Source organism: Spermophilus citellus (genome assembly GCF_964194105.1).
Source record: "Spermophilus citellus genome assembly, chromosome: 6".
In the NCBI taxonomy this organism is placed as follows: Eukaryota; Metazoa; Chordata; class Mammalia; order Rodentia; family Sciuridae; genus Spermophilus; species Spermophilus citellus.
The window spans coordinates 41,322,120-41,349,880 of NC_138187.1; the positions used below are offsets into that span (position 1 = coordinate 41,322,120).

Here is a 27,761-nt window from a genome sequence, read left to right on the forward strand (position 1 = left end):
GAATTAAATGGAGGCCAAGGCAGAGAAGTCCAAGGCCAAATTGCAAAAGCCCACCCCCTTCCTCACTGACTATGCAGTGGACTGGAAAGTTTTCACCATGTGTGTTAAAGCATATGAGTTATCAAAATATACATTTACACAAAGCTGTTTTCATTTTTGTATTTTCTAAATATAAAGAAAAGTTTCTATTTGGTATTCACTTCCTTCTCACAATCAATACCATGCAGTTCTTGCCTTTCTATGTGGCAAAACTATGACAGTTCAGGAGACAGAGAAAGACTATTTACATTACTTTCATCTAAAGAACCAATGAATAAAATACTGTCAGCCTCTTCAAACATAATGGCTTACCCAGAGGTCAGGTTGATAACATCTCTGCTGACTCAGATTTGGAAATTTTAAAATGATTAAAATTTCACACTCAGAAGTAATCCATTGGTCTTAGGATTTAAAGTTTTTTTGGGGAAAAAAAGTAGAAGAATGTGAAAAAGTGAAAGATAAGGGTTTTTTTTTGTTGTTGTTGTTCTTGTTCTTGTTTAGGATAAAAAATTTTAGTAAATGTCCATGCTGGCCTTTTATATGTTTTGAGTTCTTTTTCATGAAATGAGACATTATCACTAATATCTGGAAATTAGCCATGATCTTCCCCTTTTTTTAGTTAAGAGAAAAACAAATTCATACTCACACATTGGATATTCACTTTGTTTCTGCATAGTATTTAATTTTACTATTGTTACTAATTGAGAATTTTAAAGAGCAAATAGAATGATTATAACAAAATATATAATTGTAACTTTAGGACATCTCTTAGATCAATAAGTGAGAATAACTTCTGAAAACTTGGGAAAATTTGTTCTATTTGAGATATTTTAACTTCTCCCTGCTTCAAACTAGGAAAAAAAAAAAAAAGAAAGAAAAAGAAAAAAAAGACTTCTTTCCAGAAAAATCATTTTTTTAACAGATAATTTTGAAAGAATAAGGAGGAAAATTGTATCATTGGAATTCATTTGATGAATTCCTATGAATTATTTAGGAATGCTGTCCAAAATATAAAGGTTTGGCACTTTCCCCTGGATTCAAAAATGAAAAGAATGGGTGGTAAGATAATTAGTATTTTGAAACCCAGAGAGGAAAAAATAGGAAATGGGAAATAAGATTTCACCTAAAGTAAGGGGAGTGGAACCTGACTCCCACTGGGAAAAAACCTATGCTTTGCTGAATGCTTTGTGGACAGACACTTCTTTTATTAGATTGAATGCATACTATTTTGACCAGGTTAACTTGTCTTTTTAATGTGTACCAGGACACTAATTGCCTTTTGAGAATGACTGTAAAAATAAAAATTAATTTCAAGGCTTTCATTGTGTGTGTGATTTTGTCTTGGTATCTAACATGTTAAATACTATCTTCAAATATGTTCTCATAGTTAATGTTGTTTATAAACTGTGTAGGTTGTCTTTCTATATTGCATGTTTTCTCCACTTAAAGTCTTTTAGTAGGCTTTCATTGTATTCTTCTGCTATGGCTGTAGCTAAACCAGGTACTTCCAAAGCAACAAACTGAATTTTAAATGGAGAGAAGATCTACACTGAGTACTGAGCAACTAGTTGTGTTCTGCATTTTGTGGTTTCTAAGAACAGTCCTATGCACTTTTAGAGTCTAGATTTTCATTTATTTCTGATCATCCTTTTAAAGTTTTGTTTGGAGCATGCTTTAAATGAACAGTTAGGCAGGAATTGTGGTGTATAACTGTAATCTCAGTGCCACTGGAAGTATAGTCAGGAGAATAATAAATTTGGGGCTGATCTTGGCCAATTAGTGAGACCAAGACTCAAAACAAAAAGTAGAATGGAGGGTGGGGAATGTGGCTCAGTGGTAAAGCACTGTGCAGCATGTGTTTGTCATGGGTATAATCCCTGCCTCTACAAAAATATAAATTAAAAATAAAATAAAATGGGCTCTGTGTATAACTCTGTGGTTGATTGCCCATGGGTGTGAGCACCAGTACTGTCAAATAATAATAGTAATAATAATAATAATAATAATAATAATAATAATAAAGTGGTGGTGGTTCATGCCTGTAATCCCAGAAACTCAAGAGGCTGAGGCAGGAGGACTACAAATTTAAAGCCAGACTGAGCAACTGAGTGTGGCCCTAAGCTACTTAATGAGACCTTCTCTCAAAATAAACAAATAAAAAGGGCTGATGGTACAGCTTAGTGATAAAAAAATCCCTGAGTTCATTCCCTAGCACAATAAAATAAAATAAAATAAAAATAACACATGCAATTCACTAGGGTAGTATATTTACACACACACAAACATATATATAAACATGTATATTAATATATATTAATATTCTCCTATCATATATGTATATGTCCTGTCATATATACTATATACTATATGTTATACTATATAATATAAATATATTGTATAGAGTCTATTAGTACATTAGAGTATAGTGTACAATATATATAGTATATATACTATATTGTGCTACACATGTGTATATTATGGCCTTCTCTGCCTTGGCCTCCATTTAATTCATCCAGCTCTAGGCTTTTCTTGCAGGAATCCAAGGTTGCTGGGCTGTGCTTATGCTGAAGATCCTTAGGGAGCAGGCCTGGCTCCCCAGTGCCAGGAAATTATGAGTGTGAAGTGATATTTTGAGCCTGAGGAGGGAGGTTTTTGGAACCAAGGTGACTGGCTGTGGCAGGAACAGAAACTGGTGGGAATACCACACAGTCTCTACAGTATGTTGGCTTCTTGGCAGTGAACCCCTCAGTCCCACTGGCCAGCCAAATGGGGAGAATGTCAGCAGTGGAGACCCTGTGCAGCCATCCTTATCCCCTCAGGGCATCCTCAGTTCCAGCCTCAAGTCCTGTCTGGCTGATGTGTGATGGCAGCCCAAGGGCATTGAAGACTGTGTGGTGATTGACAAGTAAGATAAAGCTTGAAATCACCTCTCCCTGGGCAGTTTTCCTTCAGAAGAGCTGTAGTATATGTATATATACAAATACATATATATGTGTGAGTATACACACACATACACACACACACACACACACACATATATATATATAAAATAGTAGCATGTATATCTAAGTCACTTTATTTATTTATTTACTTACTTATAGGCATGTTTGAACAATAATTTTCATAGACCTATGGGTGTAGTTAAATTCCCTGATGGAATTCAGAAAGAAAGTTTAGAGATAAATGACAATTTATTATTATTTCATGGTTTACAAAAGATAAACAATTATAATAAAGACACAATTCTTTCTAGTTAAGATTATGAAAACTGTACTAATGTACTACAAATACTTGATGAATTTACTCTCAATCACTTTTTGTAAAAACAAAAGAAATAAAGAATTACTATTTTTCACTATATGCAATAGAAAGCATTGTTTTAAAAATAAGAAAAATCTATTTGGATTCTTTTTATTATTTAAGCCCATTTCTTTCTAATACTATTAACCCAAAACTATCAGTTATGACCTATTGCATACTTACTGATCTTAGCACATATTATCACATTAAACATATTTATATGAACAGTAAGTGTGTAAAAGAATAATACCTACAAAGTGATTGAGAGAAGATAACAGAGATTTAAGAAATAAACTACAAAAGTCTGATCAATCTAGTTTTGACATGGTCTTCAGATTAATTTACTAGAGAAAAAATTTTTTTTCTGTAAGTAACAATGAGATAATTGCATAGTCACATGGAAAAAAGTGTTATTCCATTCTAAAAGAGATTATATACAATCATTAACCCAAAAGGAATTGCAGAATTGTACATAAAACATAAAAATTTAGAAGTAGAATTAAATCTTTGTAACTTCGATTTTGCAGTAGTCTTAGATATGCTACAAGAGTATATGCAAGAAGAACATAAGCTTTACTTTTTATTAAATTGAAAACTGTACAACAAATAACATTATGAGAAAATGGAACAGGCAATTTTAACAAAATTTTATTTATCTTTTGAAGAACTTTGCATGGTGGCACATGCCAGTAATCCCAGTGCCTCCAGAGGCTGAGGCATGAGGATTGCAAGTTCAAAGGTAGCCTTAGAATTTAGCTAGGCCCTAAGCAACCTACAAGATGCTATCTCAAAATAAAACATAAAAAAAGGACTGGGGATGTAGCTTAGTAGTTAAGTACTCCTGGGCTCAATCCCTGTACCAAAATAAAAAAGGAACTTTCATGATCCAGTATTTTAGTCCTAACTAGATAACATGTCAGTTTCCCTGTTTGAGAAGTTAATAAGTCCACATCCCAGTGTCTTGTATTTTTAGGGTGTCACACTCCACTGCCACTATGTACCACCCAAAATTATGCCAGGAAGAGAGTCCACACCACAGAGAAAAATGTATACAACCCAGATTTCCCTCCCAAATTATTCAAATTTTGAGTACAAGTTTAGTTGATCTCATACCATTTAATATGTATACATTACCCCCTGTAGCTATAATTTCTTTTTATCCTACCTCTGGGTAACCCCACCCAATATAGTTCTATATAGCAGTACTCTATTGATCACAGTCATAAGCAACAAATAATTAGGGGTTTTATCTATCCAAATGTTATTGTGTTTTGTCTGATAAATTTTTAAAAATGTCAAAATTCATTTTGAAATCCCTAAAAACGGGATAAAAGAGGAAAAAAATAAATGTCAAGGCTATGAAAAATCTATACATTCTTGGTAAGAATGTAAAATGATTCAATCACTATGGATTGCACTTTGTTTTCTCAATAAAATAAACAAAAATTTAGTAATTAAACCAGCACTCATTCTGTGCCAAAATTAACTGAAAACAATACTTTTTTTACACAAATATTTACAACTGAAGTATTTATAAGAACTAAAAGATAAAAATACCTCAATGTCCATCAATAGATCAATGGATAATCAAAATTTGCTGTGCAGTGGAATATTATTTAGCAACATGTTTCATAGAAGTACTAAATCACATTGCAATAAAGATGCATCTTGAAAACATTGTGCTAAGGTTAAAAAAAAAAAAAGAGGAGAACATGCCTCATGTTGTATGGTTCAAATTCAATGTACTTTCCATAACAAGCAAATGCATAAATCATAAAAAATGATTAGTCATTGCCAGGAGCTGAGGGAAGAATAAATAAGCAATAACTATGGTTGTTTTCTATGTCAAAAAATTTTTGGAAATAGATAGTGGTAATGATTTCACACAGTAAACACACTAAATTCTACTGAATTACACCCTTGAAAATGGTAAAAAGTAAATTTACTTTTATATGTACTTTTTAATAATAAAAAGATACGTTTTACAGGATACATAAAGCCAAGTTAAAGATCTAGCCAACAAAATAGTACAAATAAAAAGTGAAATTGATGAGAAATAAGAAATATAATATCTCATAATGAGAAAATTATATTTACATAAATTTGCTCTGGCTGAAAGTGTTTTCCTCATTGCTTCTTTACACTTGGATACTTGTGTCAGAAAATAGATGCCTATTTAGCTATTAACATTGGAAATTAAATATACATTTCTTTCCTTTCGTTTTTTTCTTCTGTTTTGGAAGGGCTGGAACCAAACAAACACAGAACCTTGCTCAAACAAGGCAAGTGGTCTATCACCGAATCAAATCCCCAGCACATATGTACATTTCTAAATTTGGGTGGTAAAGAATTTGCCTAGCATTCATGAAGCCCTGGGTGAGATCCACAACAGCCAAAACAATGTTTAATAAATAATGACTTTAACTCACTTCAGAGTATTTTTTCCTCACTCACCTTCACAGCAAGGTCAACACAAGGTGCATGCTATTCCAAGGAATCTCAAAGAGTTAGGCTATTGGTGGTGCCACTGTATTTTGAGGGTTGCTGATCCCAGCCTCCAGTGTGTGGATCCTCAGTGACTCATGTGAACAATATATGGGGTATTCAAGGGAATGAAGAAGAGTTTAGCTTTTTAGTGGAGAAGTACTGAGAGAGCTGTACTGATGTTGATTAAATAAAGTTCTGAATGAAGGGATTAGAAAGTTTATGCTACTGGGTGGAGAAAATTTTTGTTTTTAATCTGAATTGTCCATAGTTGTTATTTTATTATCAAGTGCCTGAGCTTCTGTCAGCACCTCATTGTTAATTCTGTAAAAGTCTTAAGATTTAAAAGCAAAAGATAATTTGAGACAATCTTCATAACTTTTTCATTAAAAATATGTTCTTCACATCAGTTATTTAGTGTCATAAAATCAAAGAATAATTGTTATAAAATTTTATCAGCATTAGAAATCCTATGTCAATATTGATAAAATTGTATAAAGGTAAGATGTGGAGTGGCAGAAGATGTTTACAACAATTATTTTTAGTAAAGTGTTCATAGCACTGAATATCTGAGGTAGTATATATTTCTAAGGGGAAAAAAAATCTCAACAAAGAAAACATGCCAAGAAATTTCAAAAAGGATGAGGTTTTAAAGTGACAAATAACAATATGAAAATTCATCAAAAACCAATAAATTTAGCAATGTTAACATTCAAGCTGCAGAGACTACTGTATACTTACTTGACAATGACAACAAAGGAAAATAAACAAATAAGTCAATGATAAACAACAGATGAAAGGTTACAAAAACACTGTTTGTGGTCATGTAAACTGGTAAAACCACTTAGGAAAATGCTATGTTACTCTTGACTCAGGCATACTCTATGAACCATCCATCTATTCCTAAGTAGAAATGAAAAGTAACTTATCATTGTGTTTACCTTCTTAGTAAGTATACAGCAGTCTCTACAGCTTGAATGTTAACATTGCTAACTATTATTAGTTTCTGATGAATATTCATATTGTTATTTGTCACTTTAAAACTTCTTCCTTTTGGAAATTTCTTGGTCTGTTTTCTTTTTTGAGAACTTTTTTTTCCCTCCTAGTTCCCAGTTGCCCTCAACCCTCCCTTTGTTCTCTTCCTCCCTCTACCCACTTACACCCCTAGTTATGTTCTTGCATAGTCTCATCTTCCTGCACCCTTCTGGGGTACAGCATAATGTGGGGGTACAGCTTCACATTCTGCCTGATAACTGCATTTCACTTATGTATTCCCCTCTGACATCACAAATCAAAACTGAGGTCATACTTAGCACCTGTTAGCATAATTGCAGCCATCTTTTTTCCCCACCCCCACTTTATGAATACTGTTTTATTCCCAAGAAAGATAAAGTAGCCTGAGATAAAAACCTACCAGCCTGGGGCTGGCGAAGTGGCTCAAGCAGTAGCGCGCTCGCCTGGCATGTGTGGGGCGCTGGGTTCAATCCTCAGCACCATTAAAAATAAAAATAAAGATATTGTGTCTACCAAAAACTAAAAAATAAATATTCTCTTTCTCTCAATCTCTCTCTCAAAATAAAAAATTCTCTTTCTCTCAATCTCTCTTTACCAAAAAAACAACAATAACAACAACAACAACAACAACAAAAACTACAGCCTGGACATGTGCTGGTCTCTCCCTTTTTCTCATTAAGAGGCAACTTACCAGCCCCTGAGATAGGGACATATTAGTTTCCCTGTTCTCTCCTTGTGAAGATAAAGGGACATGTTGGTTTCCCTGTTCCCATTCTGAGACATAGGAAAACTTTCTGTCTCTGTTCCCAAGAAATGAACTTGTCTTCCACAAGATCAGGGGATTCTTATTATGTCACTCAAGACTAAACCCACCCCTAGGGCACAGCTATGATTCTAGCCTATAAAAGGAAACACTCAGCGGGAGTTGCTCTGCTGTTCCTCTCCTTGTGCAGAGAAGTCTTGTCAGGCTCCTGACAATAAACTTGCTTCCTATCCTAGGTGTGTGTGTGTAATCAGTCCTGTACCACTTTTCTTTCAGCACCTAATCCTAGCTGCCAGGTTTCCCCCCACTTTGGTACATTTGGTAAAGAAAACTGTCACACTTCTCATCCTTTTTAAAAGAAAACTCAACAGCACTACATGAAACAAAATTATTTACCAAGTTACTGTTGTGGAAAATAGAGAGAAAGATGGCATAGAGTGGTTGTTTGGGGAATCATTAATACTCTACATATTTTAAAAATTTTTTTAGTTGTCAATGGACCTTTATTTTATTTACTTATATATGGTGCTGAGAATTGAACCCAGTGCCTCACACATGCTAGGCAAGTGCTCTACCACTGAGCCACAACCTCAGTTCAATATTCTATATCTTGATGCAAGTAGTAGTTACATTGTATGTCACCTTACTAAAAATTCATTGATCCACTTAACTTTGATGCTTGTCCTGTTTTGATTTTGCTCAGTAAGATTACATTTATTAAATAAAAGGTGTTGAGAAGAAACATAAGAGACACTTTAAAAGGGTTTTGGCAAAAACTTTGGGATAAAAGACATGCAATTATATTTATGGAGTGCATATTTGTTAAAATATTTTTAAAAGTTTATAAATATTATGATATATAAATTATATCTTAATAAAAAATCAGTAAAAAATGGGATGAATCTAAAGTTGGTGTTAAAGATAAAGAGAATGTTATTTAGGTAATATTATTTAGGTAATAATAATAGGCAAACTAAGAACTCGTTAAATAATCATCAGTCTCAGTAGTTTGAAAGAGACAAATTTTATAAAAGGAGAATAGAGGAAATACAATACTAAGCAATAGAGAAAAATTAAGCCAAGCACAATGTCACATGCCTGTAATCCCGGCAGCTCAGGAGGCTGAGGCAGGAGGATTGAGAGTTCAAAGCCAACCTCAGCAAATGTGAGGCACTAAACAACTCAGTGAGACTCTGTCTCTAATTAAAATAAAAAATAGGGATAGGGAAGTGTCTTAGCGGTTGAGTTTCCTTGAGTTCAATATCTAGTACCCCCTAATAACAAAGACAAATTAAATAAAAACAATCTGATAAATTTGATATGTAAAAATCATATCAATTAAATACCATATAATTCCAATACACATTTGTATATATAGTGATTCTCCAAAGATTAGGATAAATTTTGGGAAATACACCACAAGGTGAATCTGCCATTTTGCAAACCTCCTATACTATTTCAACACCTAGATAGTATAGATTACAACACACCTAAATTGCTTGCTGTAGCCATTTTCTATAGGCAATTTATCAATGACCAAAATATCATTAAGCCACAAATGGCTGCATATAATAAAATTATAGCAATCGGTGTAGACTTCATAATGTGATGATCAAAAAAAAAAAAAAAAAAAACAGGAATCAAAGGGGGACAATTTAAAAAAAAAAAAAAAAACACTTATCATTTAAAAGACCCTTATAATGTAGACAATGATAAAGAGAGAGGATACACTGGAGGGTAGTATAAATATAACACTATTTTTAAAAATCTACTAGGACAATGTGGTGTCTGTCAAAAAATAAATGTTAGTATACCTTTTCTCATACCATGTAAAAAAATATTTTAAGAGCAAAATTATATAAGGTAAAACAGGATTTGTTAAACTTGGTCCCTTGGACCCTGGTGGAATCTCAAGACTGGAGAATTGCTGACACTTAGCCCCATCTTTGTAGTGGGTCATACAGTGCTGGCCATCAACAGAATTGATGGGAATGCCAAGTACATAGCCAATGGAAAGAGAGGATGGAGAAGTATCTTCATAAATCTGGTAATTACCTGGCGTCCATTTCATGTGGCAGCCCCATATTACCTCCAATGAGAAGCTTCATGTTTCATTTAAATCAAATTTGTGGTGCTGGTACATCCTAAGCAATATTCAATAGATATTATTCTCCAAAAAATGTAGGAAACTTACCCAGACTTTATTCTGAATAATTTATTCTACTCCCTGGAAATGCCTTTCATAATCTTATTACATAAGAGTGCCAGACCAGTCCTTGTACCAGGCCAGTAAGAACCAGAACAGAGCAAAGACACTATGGAGACTCAGGGAAAGACTAAATTGACTGGAGCAATCAGGAATAGTCCAGAAGAGAAAAGCAAGTGAGTATTCATCTGAGCAGACAATACCCTTTTCCAAATCTTGCTGATTAAAGAGGTCACAGACTTGCTGTGGTTTATGAGCATTTAAGTGGAGGAGAGTGAGGAGAAGGTATGATACCTGGGAGGTTCGGTGCAAAGCAGAGACAAGGAGGAATAGAGGAAATCATAACATTAGGTGGGTAGAGGGGCCAAGGAGGGTAAGATTGGTTCCTTTCCAGAGGAACAGGAAAAACGTGAATTGCAATCTTGACACTCTCATGAGTGTCATGGGGGCAGCTTGCCTCTGCCATCTCTTGCCTGCCCCATCAGCATAAAAGGTCAGAGTCTTGACTCAAATCCCAGCATTTAAGAGAGTTCCAGCTGCAGCTGTCAGAACACAAGAAAAAGCAGGTCTTCTTCCTTGGTTGTTCTATGCCTAATTATTTACCACTCTCTGGACCTTAACACAAGGCATCTAACTGTTCAGTTGCCCCCCCCCCCCCACCTTTCAAACCTGGGTGACTCAGAATCAAGTTGCTTAATCCTCACAGAGGGTGGCAGGCCCTGACAAATGAAATCACTGTGCAACTCCCCAGTGTTAGATGACAGTAACAGAACTCACATTGCAGTCTCAGCATGCACCTACACAGTGTGCAAACCGTGCTTAGGTAGCACCCTCAAACCTACTCACTATAAAGAGTATCTCTAAAGGAACATGGAAGTCACAGGCACACACATATCAGGTGAGCAGCCTTCATCTATCCTTTATCCACCCCCATGCACATACACCTAAAAGCTCCTTATTTGGTTCATGCTGACTGATCACAGCCCTGCTGTGCAGACTCCTCATGCACACCCCATGCTTACACACACTGCACTGCCAAAAAACACTAAATATTTCCTCCTGATTTTGTGTCCACAGTCCAGTACCCTGCCTTTCCAGTGTTTACCCAAATCATTCTTGTCCAGAGAGATCTCTTCCACCAACAACAGCATGATAAAGAAGAAATTTTGAGTACACACTGTAGGCCCCAAACATGGCTGAAAATATCATAATGTGATAATAGCTACAGCTTTGAATTACCATGATAAAAAACAGCAGACTTGTCTCTAGGACACAAAGACTCTGACTTGCAGCTATCTTATTGGCTAGATTTCCTGGGTGATTTTTTTTTTTTCTGCTTCTTCTATACCAGGACTTCCAGGCCTTTTTCATAGCTTCATTGGACAGTCATTAAGTCTGGGGCAGCTCCTAGTGAAGCCAGTGTCTTGAGGGAGGCAGAAAACAGGAGATTACTGAGTTCAAATTTGGGGATAACCTGAGGATGGCACACCTCTGAGCCAAGCCAGCAACCTGTGTTCTCAGAATTTCTGCATTGCTCACCTTTTCCATGTCAACCTACTTATGCAACAATTGATTAAAGACAACCTAATTACTTTTGTCTGCATGGAGTCAGGGTAGGAAGAATATATCTGCCCTTCATGAGGCCCAGTTCCCTCAGTCATGAAACCTGTCCACTCTGTCATGAAAGGTTCATTAAGACTTTATTTGTTGCTAGGCACTAGAGTAACACTAAAATCTCTCTCTCTCTCTTTCAGTAAGATATATTCCCAAAAACCTGACTCAAGCCTTCTGGAGCTTACCTCACCCAAAGCTTAGCAGACAACTGGCTGCACTCATGTCCTTATAAATTAGACCTACCTTATTCTCAGGGGACACATTACAAGACAAATGCCCTTGAATAGTACTGAAATTTAATATATAGTTATACAGCTATGATAACATTTACTTTACAAATTAGGCATAGTAAGAGATGCAAAACTGTAATACAATAAAATAGTTATAATCCTATAATAAAATTACATAAAGTAAAAAACTCAAGAGGTAATAAATACTTAGATATTAAAACAAAATATGAAACATTCGCAAGTTACTATAAGGGAAGGAGTTACAGGGTGGATATGGTGGTGCACACCAGTGGTGCCAGATCCTTAAGAGGCTGAGGAAAGAGGAGCTCAAGTTTGAAGTCAACCTGTGAAACTTAGTGAAAATTTTAATATTTAAAAAGGGCTGGGTTATGGTTCAGTAGTAGAGCACTCACCTAGCACATGCAAGTCCCTGGGTTCGATCCTCGGCACCACATAAAATTAAATTAAAAAAATAAAAGTATTGTGTTCAACTACTATTAAAAAAATATTAAAATAAATAAATAAATAAAATTTAAGAGGGATGAGATGTACTTCTAGGTTTAATCCCCAGAACTGCTAAAGGAAAGAAAAAAGTGAAAGGATGATACAACCCATTCTAAAGGCTGATGTTGAGGGTGAGGCTCAATTCACTGATAAAATATCTGTGCAGAACATGCAAGGAAATAGGTTCAAACCCCAACAGCACAACCCAAGGAAAACGTTAAGGGGGATTTATATTGCAGTTACAGAATAGGAAGCTCCTGAATCTCCCTGCATCCACAAATACACTGAAAAAAATATCTACTCATATTTCAAGTCCTTTCCAGATAAAGTCATTAATGAAAGATACATGCATCGGACAACTGAGAAATTATAAAATTACTAAGAAACCTGGGGTAACTTAGACAGTAATACTACTTAGGAAAATGTACCATAAAACAGGAACAGAATCCCCAACATTTAATGTCACCCTAAGGAGAGTAAGACTGTGTGTGTGAATGTGTGTGTGTGTGTGTGTGTGTGTGTATCCCCATCTCTAAAGTCTCCTGTTGTTTGCATATTAATTTTTTTCATTACTGAAGAAGACTCAAGATACACACAGATGTTAAACCACAGAAAATAGTGGGGGTTTTCTATGGTATTAAATCTATACCTCTTGATTTCTCTATTAGGATTTTTTTCAGAATATTCTGTGAAATGCTACTGATGACAGTTGAGCTTTTATGTATCCTGCACTGTGGAATTAATAAGGGAAATAAAGCAGATTTCTGGCAGTCTGAGTGAAAGTTCAATATATCAGGTCTCTCCACTATCTTTTGCCTGTAAATAACTCCACTCCTACCAATTACTGCAGGATTTTTTTTCATGTCTCAATTTTCACATCTTCCATTCAAGGAAATACTTCCTAAATCCCCAAGCTCTGGGAGCATATGGACATGACTGAGCATAGGAAAATCTCCTAGATGACAAACAAGTGGTTTTACATTGGCGTGCAAGCACTTCCATGGGCTACAGTCAGTAGTGCAGGAAGGGTTAAAAATAACAGATCACTGTTCCCAAAACTCTTTTATATCACACTCTTCCAGTGGCTACTTGATAGCCTGAAATCTAACAAACTTGAATCAGGGATTTATGCAGCAAAGAACATACACTGCAGCCTGTGTACAACTGTTACAGCAGCCTGCGTACAACTGTTACAATGACTACTGTCAAGAAAACTAATTGCTTAGTGTCAGGTCAGTGGAGGTGACAAAGCAGCCGCCCTCCCCCCCCCCCCCCCCCCAGGAAAGAAACATCAATCAGGGGCGGACAGAAACACTGGGATCTCCCGGTTAATGCCTGTCAATCAGCAGGGTCTTCTGACCAATCCTGGATTTCAGCCAGTTCCCCCTGACCAACTCCAGCCGGACAAGAGACTCTAAAACACCTTTTCCTGTCCCAAGAACCTTTCCTTCCTGCCATAAGCCCCAGGAAATTCCAGTCCAGTCGAGTTCCCATGCAGTTTCCACTCGGACCCTTCTCAAATAAAGCCCAGTTCATCGACCTTTTTAAATCTGCCTCCTTTGGTTGCTGCCTACCTTGCCTGATCTGACACTTGGAGTATATGAAAATGGGAAAAAAAAGAAACTCTTGTACACTTGAAAAATATAAATTTAGTACAGTCACTTTAAAAATAGTATAAAGGTTCTAACAACAACAACAAAAACAATTTACAAAACGAAATAAAACTACCATATAATCCAGTATAAGTAATTTTGGGCCTACATCCAAATAAACTGAAATCAGCAGATCAAAGAAATGGCTGCATTTCCACTTTCAACATAGCACTATTTATGACAGCCCAAATAGGAAGCAAACTGACAGGAGACAGAGAGACTTCTGTAGTGGGAACAAGAGGTTAAGGGAATAATTCTATTAAATTAACCAACTGTGCTAATCCCCACATGCCTTAATGTTTAAAAAAGGAATTTACCTGCAATTCTACCTAGTTTAAGACAACAGTGTAATCACATCCCCTTTCTCCACAGAAAAGCCTTAACTGGGCTTCTCCAGAAATCTTCCCCATATATGATTTTGGGACTGTCAGCAAAAGAGTCTCTGCAAAAGAGTTCAATGTAGATAAACTTCCTATTTTCATTTTCGTGTTGTCCTATCTTACTTGGCCACTGGCCAGGAAGAAATCAGCACTCCATGGTTTTTCACAAACATATCCAGTATAGGAGTTTGTAGAAATGTGCAAACAATGCCTCTGGCCTTGAGCTGGGCTTCACAGAGATGTCTACATTTTTAAGATAAGTTACAAAATGGGCTCCATGGTAACAGCTGGCAGGGGGAGGGAAAAAAGGGAGAAGCCAGCTCTTCCCTTCTCAGGTGTTGTCCTTGAAGGGATAACTTGCCCAAAACAGTGGGGAAAAAAGAAAAAAAAAAAAAAAGCTGCTTTTATGTGAACTTCTGCAGACTGTGAACTTCTGAGCCCCTCCCCTCACATGCTGGGTATAAAGTTCTGAAACTACCTGAACTCAGGGTTCAGGGGATACATTTGGCTGCAGCCAAATAAAACTGTTTCCTGCTATTGGTGTCTTGCCTCATTTGTCCCTACAACAACAGGATAGGTTACATTACTCACAAACTAGCTATTATCTGCAGAAGATATGCAGATAAGATAAGATATGCAGATAAGAAAAACAAGTTACTCTGAAGGGGAAGAGACTTTTGTAACTCCCTCACAGTCCGGATCCCTGAACTCCAGGGGAAAAGGATTATTTCCCTAGTCACAAAATCTGTAAAACCAAATTCCTAATAGAACCAGTCAGCATGGGTCAAAGTAACCTAGACATATTATGCTTACATCTTTTTAAATATCTTTATTTTATTTATTTTAAGTGGTGCTTAGGATCGAACCCAGGGCCTCGCATGTGCTAGGTGAATGTTTTACCACTGAGCCACAGCCCCAAACCCATAACCTAGACTTTTTTTTTAATATTTATTTTTTAGGTATGGATGGACACAACACAATGCCTTTATTTTTATGTGATGCTGAGGATCGAACCCAGGTCTTGTCCATGCTAGGCGAGCGCTCTACTGCTAAGCCACAATCCCAGCCCTAACCTAGACTTTTTATGGCAGTAGGGAGTTGAAAATTATTATCTTGCTGCCAGTCAAAATTCAAGAAGTGGGGCTGAGCACAGTGACATGCCTGTCATTCCTGTGGTTTGAGAGGCTGAAACAGGAGAATTAAAAGTTTAAAGGCAGCCTCAGAAGCTTAGTGAGGCACTAAACAACAGCAGTGAGACCCTGTGTCTAAATAAAACATTTTTAAAAAAGGGTTGTAAATGTGACTCAAGGGTGAAGTGCCCCGGGGTTCAATCCCCAGTAAACACATCATTAATTCTACCACCCACTTACACACACACACACACACACAAAAACAAACAAACAAACAAACAAACAAAAAACAGTCAAGCGGTGGGCCTGGAGGAGAATGAAAGATTCCCTGAGATGCCCAATAAAACTGGAATGCAGAATAAACACACCAATCCTCTTTTCTCTGAGAGGACAGTCTCCACTCTTTTCTACCCCTTCTAAAAACGTATGCCTGTAACTTTAGGTAGCATGTCTAAAATCTTTCTGACTCCATTTCAAGAATCAGCATTTAAATGTGGGCTTCATGCTGCCTAACTCTCCCAGAAGTCTTCATCCAAAGTCCAGGGTGAGCCAGAAGGTCCAGGGAATCCCGGCAGTAAGATAAAAGCCCTGGATGTATCAATTAAAAACTCTTAAAACTCCTCGCAGAGAATCATACCTGAAGCAGGTTACCTTTCGCAACAGGTTGGAGGCAGGTGGGAGTTTGGGGAGCATGACGAAGGAAAAACGCCGCATTGGATTTCCTTTAATTTCCTATCAGCCCACACCGTCCCCGATCGGACCCAATTATGTATTATCTATATTAACTGTCTTTTTGCCTCGCTTCTCCCAGAAAGTCCCAGCCCTGTAACAAAAGGAAGAAACTTTAAACTGCCCCAGAAGACGACTCAGGCCCGCAGGCACTAGAGAATACGGTAAAGAGCGCACCATTTGTACCTTAGCCGATCCTGCCAGTTAAAACAGCCTGCCTTGCTCATCCCGCCAGTTAAAACAGCCTGCCTTATTCATCGCAAGATGCCTGCTACACACTCACCATTTGCTTGTTTTCAGGATGCCCGCTGTACTCCAAAGGGATCTTTCCGCCCTTGAACGGCTGAACAACGTGGGACTCTTGCGAACAGGAAAGCGAGTCTCCCGGCAAATCCCAAGATGGTGGATTCCAAAAACGGAAGCCCGCCCCCTCTTCAATAACAGTGTCGTCATTGGACAGTTCTCACCCAGGCGCTCCTGATTGGATCCTGCTTCAGACTCTGACCCCTGAATCTGAACCTAAGAAGCCTGCAGGTGAGTGACGGTAAAAGGAATTCAACCCAGAAAATGAATGAGGTCAATGATAGGTTGATGACTGCAACATAAGTTTCCTTTGAGTTGCTGGGAACTTAGGTTAAAGCGGTTTTAAGGCTGGGATCCCTTGCAATACTGGGATCTAACACAGCGAGGAAAACACTTGAATTGGATTTTGCATACATGGTCACATCAATTTACGAATTATACATGTGTTTACATTATTCATGAAGAGAATTTCATGAATTCTCATAAGTTAGAAAAGTTAGATAAAATTTCTAAAATTTAATTTGAAAATTTAACTAACTTTTCTACCTTCAGACCTTATGAGAATGCATCTTAAGGTTTGAACTGGGAAACAATTTCCGAAGACAGCAAAGTCCAATACATACAAATTGTGAGGCACAGGGGTAAATTTAAATTTTCTAATAATCAGATTAAAATTAAAGAATAAAAGTAAAATGAATAACAAATGTATCCAAAATATTATCATTGTGTAACAAATATTAAATTACTAATGAAATATATACATATATAACTGCACTCTCGATTTAAGATTCCAGCACATCTGTGTTCACAGCAGCCACATTCAAAATTTCAGAGCTCTGCCTTCCTTGACTGTATGGAGGTGAGAGTTCTGGCACCCTTCTTTTTATGCTAGAGGTGAGCAAATTTAGTTTAAATTAATATATCTCCTCAGGAACAAAGAGAAGGAACTTTCAACCAGGACATCTCAAAAAATAAACCACTCGTTTTGCATGGATGCTGGAAACAGATCCATTACAATTCCATATGTCAGGCAGCAAATGAAGAAATATAGAGTCCCAGGAGGTAGAGGCTCCCTGACTTCAGATCTGTCAAAAGTCTATATCTTAGAGTTTAAATAGATTCAAGGCAAACTTCTTATTTTTTAATTTGGCCTTGGGCCCAATGGCCAGGTTGTGATGTCTATTTCCTCCTGATATATGGAGTATTATCAGGATTAGCACCAATCATGCATAGATGTCTACATGCATTTCTATATTTCAACGCCATCTAAGAGATCAAATCTTCCATTGAAATTAGAAGAGAAAATCAGCACCTGTAGAGTATCTGCTCTTCTTTTGATAATTATAAATAACTTGAGATTGAATCCTGGAATCTTGCTTTTATGAAGGGTATATTAGTTAACTATCATGGGGTAATAAACCACTCTAAAGCTTATTTGCTCATTATTGAGTGGTTATTAGCTTAGGCTGGCTCAGCTCGGGTGCTCCCGCTGCATGTAGTTAGCTGATGATTGATGTGGTTGCTGTGCTTCAGAGGGTGAGCTCTTAACTGGGGCACCTTTATTCTACACAGAATATCTCACCCTCTAGTAGCCTAATATGGGTTTGTTTTCATGGTAATAGTAAGGTTCTGAAAGCAAAGCAAAAGCATTGAAGAGCTTATGTATGTGTGTTTCTAGGGATTGAATTCAGTGATGTTTTACCAGTGATCTAAATCCCAGAATTTATTATTATTATTATTATTTTTATTTTGAGACAGAGTCTCCATAAGCTGATGAGTTTGGCCTCAAGCTTTCTGTCTTCCAGCCTTAGTTTTCAGAACCAATGGGACTGCAGACATGCACTTTTGCACTTAACCCAGTTAAAGGATTTTTTTGTTTTTTGCAGTACTAGTTATTGAAGAACCCAGAGGCACTTTACCATTGAGCTCCATCAGCAGACACTTTTTTTTTTTTTTAATTTTGAGAGAGTGTCTCAACAAGTTGCTAAAGGCCTCATTACATTTCAAGATTGGCTTTTAACTTGGAATCCTCCTGCCTCAGTCTCTCCAGCCACTGGCATTAGAGGTGTGCACAACAGTGCCTGGCCTTAGTCACAGTTGTATAGGAGCCATAATAAGGAGAATCCAAATCCAAGGACTGGTAAACACATTTGGCATTCTTGATATTTTGGCATTCATTATTACTTGGCCTTTTTTTATTGATGAGTTTTATACAAATCTGTGCAGTGTTTAAAAAAATAAATGTTCAAAGCCTCAGAACTACTAAGCCACTTGTCTGGGTTTCAGGATCAACTCAGTCTGACACTTCCATTAGACCACATGGCTCCTTGAAAAGTTTTTATTCCTTTAGGTTTAAAAAATAGGATTTCTGTCCATTTAGTGATCATCTCCAATGGGCGTTATATTCTTGAAATAATGCTTTTGAAGCCTCTAGGAAGGACTTGGAATAATTTTGAGAAATGTCTGAGGAATGATTTGAGGACTTAATGTACCAACAATGTATTTCTAATTTCTCTTCACAGGAGAAATTTGAAAATATGCACAATGCACCCACGGGCATGGTAATAAACATTGTGCTTCTGGAAAGTACAGTAAAAAGAAGCCTGCACTGTGCCCAAAAGAAAGCGTAGGAGAGAAGAGAGTAAGTAAAAAATTTTAAACAAATTTAAAATGATCTACTAACTCTCCTTTACATGATATCATCAGAGAATATCTCTCAAAAGAAAATGAAGATCCATGCTACTTTATTTAATACGGAAGTATTCATAACACCTCAAACTATAAAGGGATTTTATGAGTGCAGGATATATTCACTGATAGAATGCATTCTCAAAATTGATACAAGTTTGTTAATAATTATCTCCATTTATGAGCTATAGTGGAAAAATTACAAAGAATGAAAAACCATGTAAGACACACCTATGATAATTTGAACAAAAATGAACACTAACTGGGATTATACTATATAGAAATTATGGATAAAATGATTAAAAAAACATAGAAAGGGATTATAAGAAAACACAATTATCCTAAATCTCTCTGATTTTGGAGATTCTGTGCCCCTGCTGGCTCTGTCTCTGAGATTAAACGGTCTATTATTTGTAGGCCTGAGTGTTTGCTGGTCTGCTGGAATCGGGGATCCAATAGGCAGGACAGGTTGTAACTGAAAGACAGTGAGGCAGCTATGAGTCTTCCTAGAACCACATCTCAGGTGTCTTGACTAATGCCTGCCCAACAGTTGATATCCTGGTGCCTGAGCATTCACCCATGCATAAGCATCTATGGGTAACAACTCATGCACTCTAATCTCAAGCAGGGAGAACCACTCACACCTTGGGCTTTCACACAAGCCTTACTTGGCCCTCATCTTTTATTTTCTCACTATGCTGCTCAATGGAATACAATCACACCTAAAATTGATACTCAATGTGAAAATTATACTTACCCAGTGCAACCAGTAGCATATAGATTAAAACAATGACTAGCAAAATGTGATAGTTAAAAAAGCAAGATAATGTGATTTAACTCCAGTTAATGGCTTATTTGTTTAATTTTGATATTATTGTACCATATTTTATTTCACCAATGAGAGATTGATTTTGCCATAACAGGCTATGATGATAATTTTATTATCTCCAATAGTAATTCTCAAAGTCAGGTTTACTATCTTCCTGTTTGGTACTATATGCTGCTGGTGGAAATGGCTCTAAAGTACTATTTTATTTTTATTTTTGTTTTTGGTACTAGGGATTAACCAGGGATGGTTAATCACTGAGCCATGGCCACAGATCTTTTTAATATTTTATTTAGAGACAGGGTCTCTCTAATTTGCTTACAGCCTTTCAAAGTTGCTGAGGGTGGCTTTGAACTTGTAGTTCTCCTGTTTCAGCCTCTTGAGCCACGTGGATTTCAGGAGTATGCTACTGCACACACCATTAATTTTATTTTTCTATTTTCTGAGAGAGAGAGAGAGAGAGAGAGAGAGAGAGAGAGAGAGAGAGAGAGAGATAATACATACATATATAAAGATATTCCAGAATGACTATTAATCTCTGTTAACTTGAATATCTGGAATAAATTTTGGATTGTGAAATTTAGGCTCCAGGAGGCCTTAGATATATAGATGCCTGGACTACAAAAAAACCTATAGTTAATGAATCAGGGGAGAGTATGTGAACTGCACCTGGGCTCTATGTCTTTTGGGTTGGGGCAAAATAAAAAAAAAAATATATGAAAGTGGTTGGAGTGTTGATAAATAATTTCATAAATACCACAGTTTTAAATAAAAGAAGGAATAATGACATTTTTTATTTTTATGTGAAGTATGATAGTGCAAAGTCATCTTAACTGTAGAAACAAGTTCTGAGAGAAGACAGAGATGTATTCAAGTGTTTGTGTCCTTTGGAGTGGTATTTGAAAAGAAATTGAGGAGATCATCATGTCTTTCAGTTAAACCTGATATATTGGATTTATAAGGAGGCTGATGAATTTATTGAATCATTTTTAATAGTTAAATTATGTATGATAAGATGTGAAAGGTGTTTTAGTTAATACCACTCATTTTATTTAACTTTCCTTTCCTTTAATCTTTTTCTTTCTTCAAGTACAGAGGATTGAACTCACGACCATTCTACCACTAAGCCACACTCTTAGATGCTTTAATTTTTCTTTCTTTCTTTTTTTTTTTTTTTTTTTTTAGACAGAATGCTACTAAACTTCACAGTAAGGCCTAAAATTAAAATCAACCTGTGTCAGTTTCCTGAGTTTCTGGGATAACAAGCATGTGCTACCATGCACAGCAAAATTTTAGTCTAGCATGTTCTTAATGAATGTGACAAAATTATTTGCTTAGAGGAAGATGTCATCAGTGTAATGTCATATCTGTACTTCTGATAAAATATAGATGCAAAGATCATGTGTGATGGTAAAGCAATTTAGACTGCCTCATATGTATCCTCTAAGAGTTATATTATATCATTTTGAAGTAAAGGCAAACTGAGATGTGGTTGTTGAAATAGACAGTGAACAAAGCACTTTAAGAATATCTATGACAGGACTGAGGTTTTGATTCAGTGGTAGAGTGCTTGCCTAGCATGTGTGAGACACTGTGTTCGATTCTCAAAACCACATATAAATTAATAAATAAATAAAGGTCCATCACAACTAAAAAAACAAAACAAAACAGAATATCTATGACAAAAAAATGTGTACTCATTTTTTCATCAAAAGGATCACCAGTGTTTATATTGTGTATGAGGGGATGTAAAAATGAGATACAGTATTACAATGGTCATAATCTGCCATGATGTGCCATTTTTATTCATGTTGCAGTAATTCACTTGCAGGTCAGCATGGGAAAAGAAAGAAGAAGCAGAGCAAGCAAAGCAGCAGTGGAAAAAAAAGTCCTTTATTGTGTACAAGCAATCTTTTTATAGTATTGTGAACAAAGAAGGCAGCCTTCCAACATCAAAGAATCAGGTCTTTCAGTTAATTAAACATAGCACACAGAAGTTTTACTTTCTAATCAGAAGTGACCCGCTTCTCATGGCTAATCTACTCTCGGCCTGGAGTATGCTGAGCTCTGCTCTTTGTTTAGAACAGATAAAAAATTTTTCTCAGCGCCCTCCTAGCCCACTTGGCAGAACATCCCGTTTGCAGGCAAGTCCTCCCAAGGACAGCAGACACCTCATTTTCAAGCATGTCCGCTGTTGCCTTTCTATACCTTGACAGAATATCCTGTTTGCAGGCAAACTCCATCAAGGACAGTAATAGTAACACAGTCACATCTGATTCTCTACAATTCACAGAATTGGAAACAGCAAACATTAGGATTTTAAGGAATGACATTTTTAAAAATTGAGTCCTTTACACTAAGTTTTGGTCCTTGAAGGTATGATTTTGATTTATATTAAAAGCCCTATTATTTATTTTAGCTGAGTGTCTAGGGATTTCAACTGTGGATTTCTATTATATCTACCCAATTTGTAAGTGCCCAAACTTGATTTAATTAATACTCATAATGTTAGAGCATCAGTGCCTCCTATCCCTCTTTCAGAATGATGGGTATAATATTTATGTAAAATTAAGATGAGATTATAGCTGAATGAAAGTCTATAATAAATGAAATGTTAGTATTTTTTTCTGGTTTATATTTAGTAAGGCTTAATTTTTTAACACTGGCATTTGAACACAAACACTTCCTATCACTAAGCTACATCCCCAGTATGTGTGTGGAGATATATATATATATATATATATATATATATATATATATATATATATATATAGTATTTTGTATGAGGGATTGAACCCAGGGGCACTTATCCTCTGAGCCACATCCTCAGCCATCTTTATATTTTTATTTTGAGACAAGGTTTACCTCAGTTGCTAAGGCTGGCATCAAACTTTAAATCCTCTTCTCTTAGCATTCCATGACACTGAAATTACAAACATGTCTCCACAGATATTTAGTAACTTTTTTTTTAACATTGAGGTTTATATGTTTAAGTTTGATGGGCCACCCAGATATAATTGTTGCTTGATCCTAAGAACAGAGTTCCCAGAAGGGCATAAAGACATTCTGGCTCTAATGTCTGAAATCTCATTTTCATGGGACATATGAAATAATGGAAGTTCTTTTATTACCAAACTAGAAGCAAACACTTTTAATGTTGTGTTGTAGAAATAGCTACTTAGTGCAAAAGCACAGCTCACTTAAGATTTCTTTTGAAATTGCTAAAATAGTGTGATGAAGAGAGGATTTTTAAAGTTATTCTTTGTTCTTGGATAAAACTCAGAATATCTAGATGAGCAAGCATCATGCCTATGATCCCAGTAACTTGGGTGACTGTCGAAGGAGGATCAAATGTTTGAAGCCTGCCTCTGCAACTTAGCGAGGTTCTAAGTAACATAATGGAAGGAACCCTTTCTCAAAATAAAATATACAAAAGGGGTGGCAAAGTAGGCCCTAATATTTATCACGTGTGACTAGGCCCCAACTTCCTTAATAAGATGCCTATAGCACAAGAAGTAAAACCAAGAATCAACAAATGGGATGGATTAAAACTAAAAAGATTTTTTTTTCTCAGAAAAAAAAAATAATCTGTGAGGTGAACAGGGAGCCTACATCCTAGGAGAAAATTTTTACCCCTCACACATCAGATAAAGCACTAATCTCTAGGGTATATAAAGAACTCAACAAGCTAAGCACCAAAAAAAAAAAAATCACCCAAATAATCCAATCAATAAATGGGCCAAGGACCTGAACAGACACTTCTCAGAAGAAGATATACAATCATTCAATAAATATATTAAAAAATGCTCAACATCTCTAGCAATCAGATACATGCAAATCAAAACTACTCTAAGATACATCTCACTCCAGTCAGAATGTCAGCTATTATGAAAACAAACAACAACAAGTGTTGGCAAGGATGTGGGGAAAAAGGTACACTCATACATTGCTGGTGGGACTGCAAATTGGTACAGCCAATTTGGAAAGCGGTATGGAGATTCTTGGAAATCTGGGAATGGAACCACCATTTGACCCAGCTATTCCTCTTCTCAGACTATAACCAAAGGACCTAAAAACAGCATACTACAGGGACACAGCCACATCCGTGTTTATAGCAGCACAATTCACAATAGCTAAACTGTGGAGCCAACCTAGATGTCCTTCAATGGATGAGTGGATAAAAAAAATGTGGCATTTATACACAATGGAATATTACTCAGCACTAAAAAAGAACAAAATCATGGTAATTGCTGGCAAATTGATGGCGTTAGGGAAGATTATGCTAAGTGAAGTTAGCCAATCCCCCCAAAAAAACACAAATGCCAAATGTTTTCTCTGATATAAGCAGGGATGACTCAAAATGGGGTAGGGAGGGAGAGCACAGGAGGAAGATTAATTCTAGATAGGGAAGAGGGGTAGGAGGGAAAGGGAGGGGGAAGAGGAATAGTAAGGATGGGGGAATGTGATGGTCATCATTATACAAAATTATTACAAAATGTAAGAAGATTTGAAGTTGGTGTCAACACACCTTACATAGAACAGAGATATGAAAAATTGTGGTATATATGTGTATTAAGAGTTTTAATCCAAAAAAAGGAGTACATGTATAATGGCATAATTTGGCATGAACATACTTTATATACAGAGTTAAGAAAACTTGTGCTGTAAATGGGTAATAATGAATGTAATACACTCCACTATTGTCATGTATATAAAAAAAGAAAAGGAAGAAAGGAAGGAAGGAAGGAAGGAAGGAAGGAAGGAAGGAAGGAAGGAAGGAAGGAAGGAGATTAAATTTGGAAAAAAATTTAAAAGGTGGGGATGTAGTTCATTAGGAAGCCCCTGGGTCCAATCACTGCTACAAAACCAAATTACCATTCAAAGTAATGTTTTCTACTGCTTATTTGCACTTTAATCTATTCAATTATTTCTAGGTTCCTTTCTTTTAAAGTTCATCAATATTCTCCACCTATATCTTGCTTATACCAACTAAGGTATCCATTAGCCTCCTTTTAATTGTTCTGTAACTTTTATTTTTGTGTATGTGGTACTGGGGTTTAACCCAGCCTTCCTATTCTAAGTAAATACTCTAGCAGAAATCTACAGCACCTGTCCTACTTTGGCTTTTAGATAGAAGGGATTTTGTTTACTGTTATTTATTTCTTTCAAAAGTGTATGTTTTTCTGTGTACCTATTAGTCATTTGACCAAAGCTAACTCCAAACACTCTCTGGGAAATGCCCTTCTTACTTTAGCTTCCTTTTTTCTCCAAGTTGCTTTGAAAAAATGCCTTCAAAGTAATGTTGTTTACCAGGCACTCTTAATGTATTCATGGTTGATTTCTGAACATATTATCTCATAGCCTTCCTCACTGCAAAGTTCTGCTGAGATACCTTCTGATAATCTTATGGACACTCTCTTATAGTGACTGTTTTCAAAATCAGTTGGTTGTATCTCAAGTCCCTTATTTCTTTTGTAAAAATTGATTTTGATACAGTGAATCACAAATTTTGCTGAGGGTCTTTCTAAATTGTTGGTGTTGGCCTCAAACATGTGATTCTACTGACCCACGATCCTGAGGCATTGGGATTGCAGTTTTGTGCAACCATCAACAGCTTACAAGAGGAATTTCTCTAGATTCTTTCCACTGCTGCATTCCTGCACTATGCCCACATTCACTCATTCGTAGAAACAGATGGACTCTTAAGCAAATACATAGGGATATTTGATTATTGATTTCAGTCACCTTATGATCCTTGAGAAGAGTTCTAATGAGTATTAAAATATCCCTCAACTTCCCATAGAGATTTTCATATAGCAAGTCCATTTATTGACACTTTTCATAGTTCAAATTGCAATTGCCTTCCTGCCTCAGCATGAGATTGGCCCTTAGGGCATTGCCCATTTTTTGGTAGATACTGAAACATTATAGCAAATAGCATGAAGCTCAACACACCCAGCTGATTTGTTTTTTTTGTTGTTGTTGTTCTGTAAGAGGAGTAGCAATCTAAAATCCTTTTAGAGTATAATGTTATCCATTCATTAATACAATTTAATTTTATCTGTGATGGAATTTTACTTCACTGAGGAATAGATTGTGGTGATAACAACATGATGGCACTTGTTTTCTAAAATAGCTACAACAATTTTTCTTTTTAGCCATTTATATTTTTGTCTTCCCTAAGTCATACTCAGATTCTGGGTCCTGCAATGTGCTTTTCATGTCCTATAGTCTCTAAGCATTTACCCCTCTGAGGAATCTGGGTTGATATTGATGTTGTAGAGTGCTTCCTTTAACATAAAGGATGGAAAATCATTTGTATTACTTAAATCACAGGGTCTTCCCTGGATGTCTTCTCTAGGCACTTTCTTCATAATGGTGGAAAATAATATCTCAGACTTACATCACCTATCAGGAACAAATTTAACTTCAGGAGTATAGAAAAAAAAGTTTATATAATTCTGTTTTTCATTAGTTCTCAGTATGATGCTGAGTAGCCATTTGACATCCAGAAACCTATGTTTTCTCATCTCTACAAAGGGGATAATTTTAGAGGACAAAGTTAGATAATGTTTTTCATGGTGACTATTAATAGAAGTTATGTGCTGTGGCTCTATAGCTGATAAAACACCTGGAAGACAGAGTATAGCTATTAATTGTTTAACCATTATCTGCCTTTCACATTAATTTTATTTACAAAGCTTGTAATAACATTTTCACCATAGTCACACATGTCATCCACATCAGAATTCCAGATTCCAATTCTCTGATAATTTAAGGTGATGCAACTAGTTATATGCTTCTCATTTTTTCTGCTTACTCTATGTCTCCAATAAAGAAATTTTCTGTTACATGCCTTTATAACCATGTTCACCTGCTTTTAAAAAAACTATGTAGAAACCTGATGTTCTCAAACTATCATTATGATTTGTAATGAAGGCTTAAATTTACTTCATTTTTTTTAAAAAAATTAATATTTATTTTTTAGTTATAGGTGGACACAATATCTTTATTTTATTTTTATATCATGCTAAGGATTGAACCCAGTGCCTCACCCATACAAGGCAAGTGCTCTTCCTCTGAGCCACAACCCCAGCCCTTAAATTTACTTCTGACTGATATTTTCTTTCTCATTACAAACTGAATTAAGATTTTCCTGGGTCATGAAGTGGGAGCCCCATTACCACTGAGATATAAAAGAAAGTTTTCTTTTTGTTAACATATATATATATATATATATATATATATATATATATATATACACACACACACACACACACACACACACACACACACACACAAACACACACTCACAAACCATACTATTTTGAATAAGTGTCACTAACCAAGTCTTAAAATAATAAGAAAAGCTGCATGAGTCATGTGGTCTAGTAAAGTTGTTAGTCTTTCCAATGAGACACAATTAAACACAATTCCCAGCTCATCTCCTTATTAATCATGGAACTTTGGTCATATGAGAAAAAAATCATGGCCTTGTCATTAGGTCTAAAGTCAGATTATAAATTAAGAAATTTGCCTTTAATGAATTTAAACAATAGAATCAAATCTGTGGATAGATCTGAAAACATGGGACCCTATATCCTTGGATTAATCTTCTTTTGCTTCTTGTCTGAAGCCTGGAATGGAAATGGACCTGTGACCAGCATTAGGTGGAAAAGACTGGTCTACTTCTGGATACTTTCTGGTTGGAGCTTCCTGCTCTCACAAAAGTCAGTATCGTTAGTGTTTGTTGGACCTGAAGGGAAATATTGGTAAGATACTCTATCATTGATCTTGAGCATAAAAATAGGGTTTGAAAGCTTCATCTTCCTGAGGTTAGTAGAATTAAAGCTCAAATTTGGAATGTGGGTGCTGTAAATTGAGATATGCTGGAAAATT

The 27,761-nt window shown here is 36.1% G+C and overlaps 1 long non-coding RNA gene across 1 annotated transcript in view; it reads right to left on the minus strand.

Moving 5' to 3' along the window:
- LOC308652121 overlaps positions 1 to 16,412 on the minus strand; it is a 54,391-nt gene extending 37,979 nt beyond the window's left edge. Inside the window, exon 1 of the long non-coding RNA XR_014022734.1 lies at positions 16,329 to 16,412. This is a non-coding gene — a long non-coding RNA (uncharacterized lncRNA). The remainder of the gene's footprint in view (positions 1 to 16,328) is intronic.
- Between the last annotated feature and the right edge of the window lie 11,349 nt (positions 16,413 to 27,761).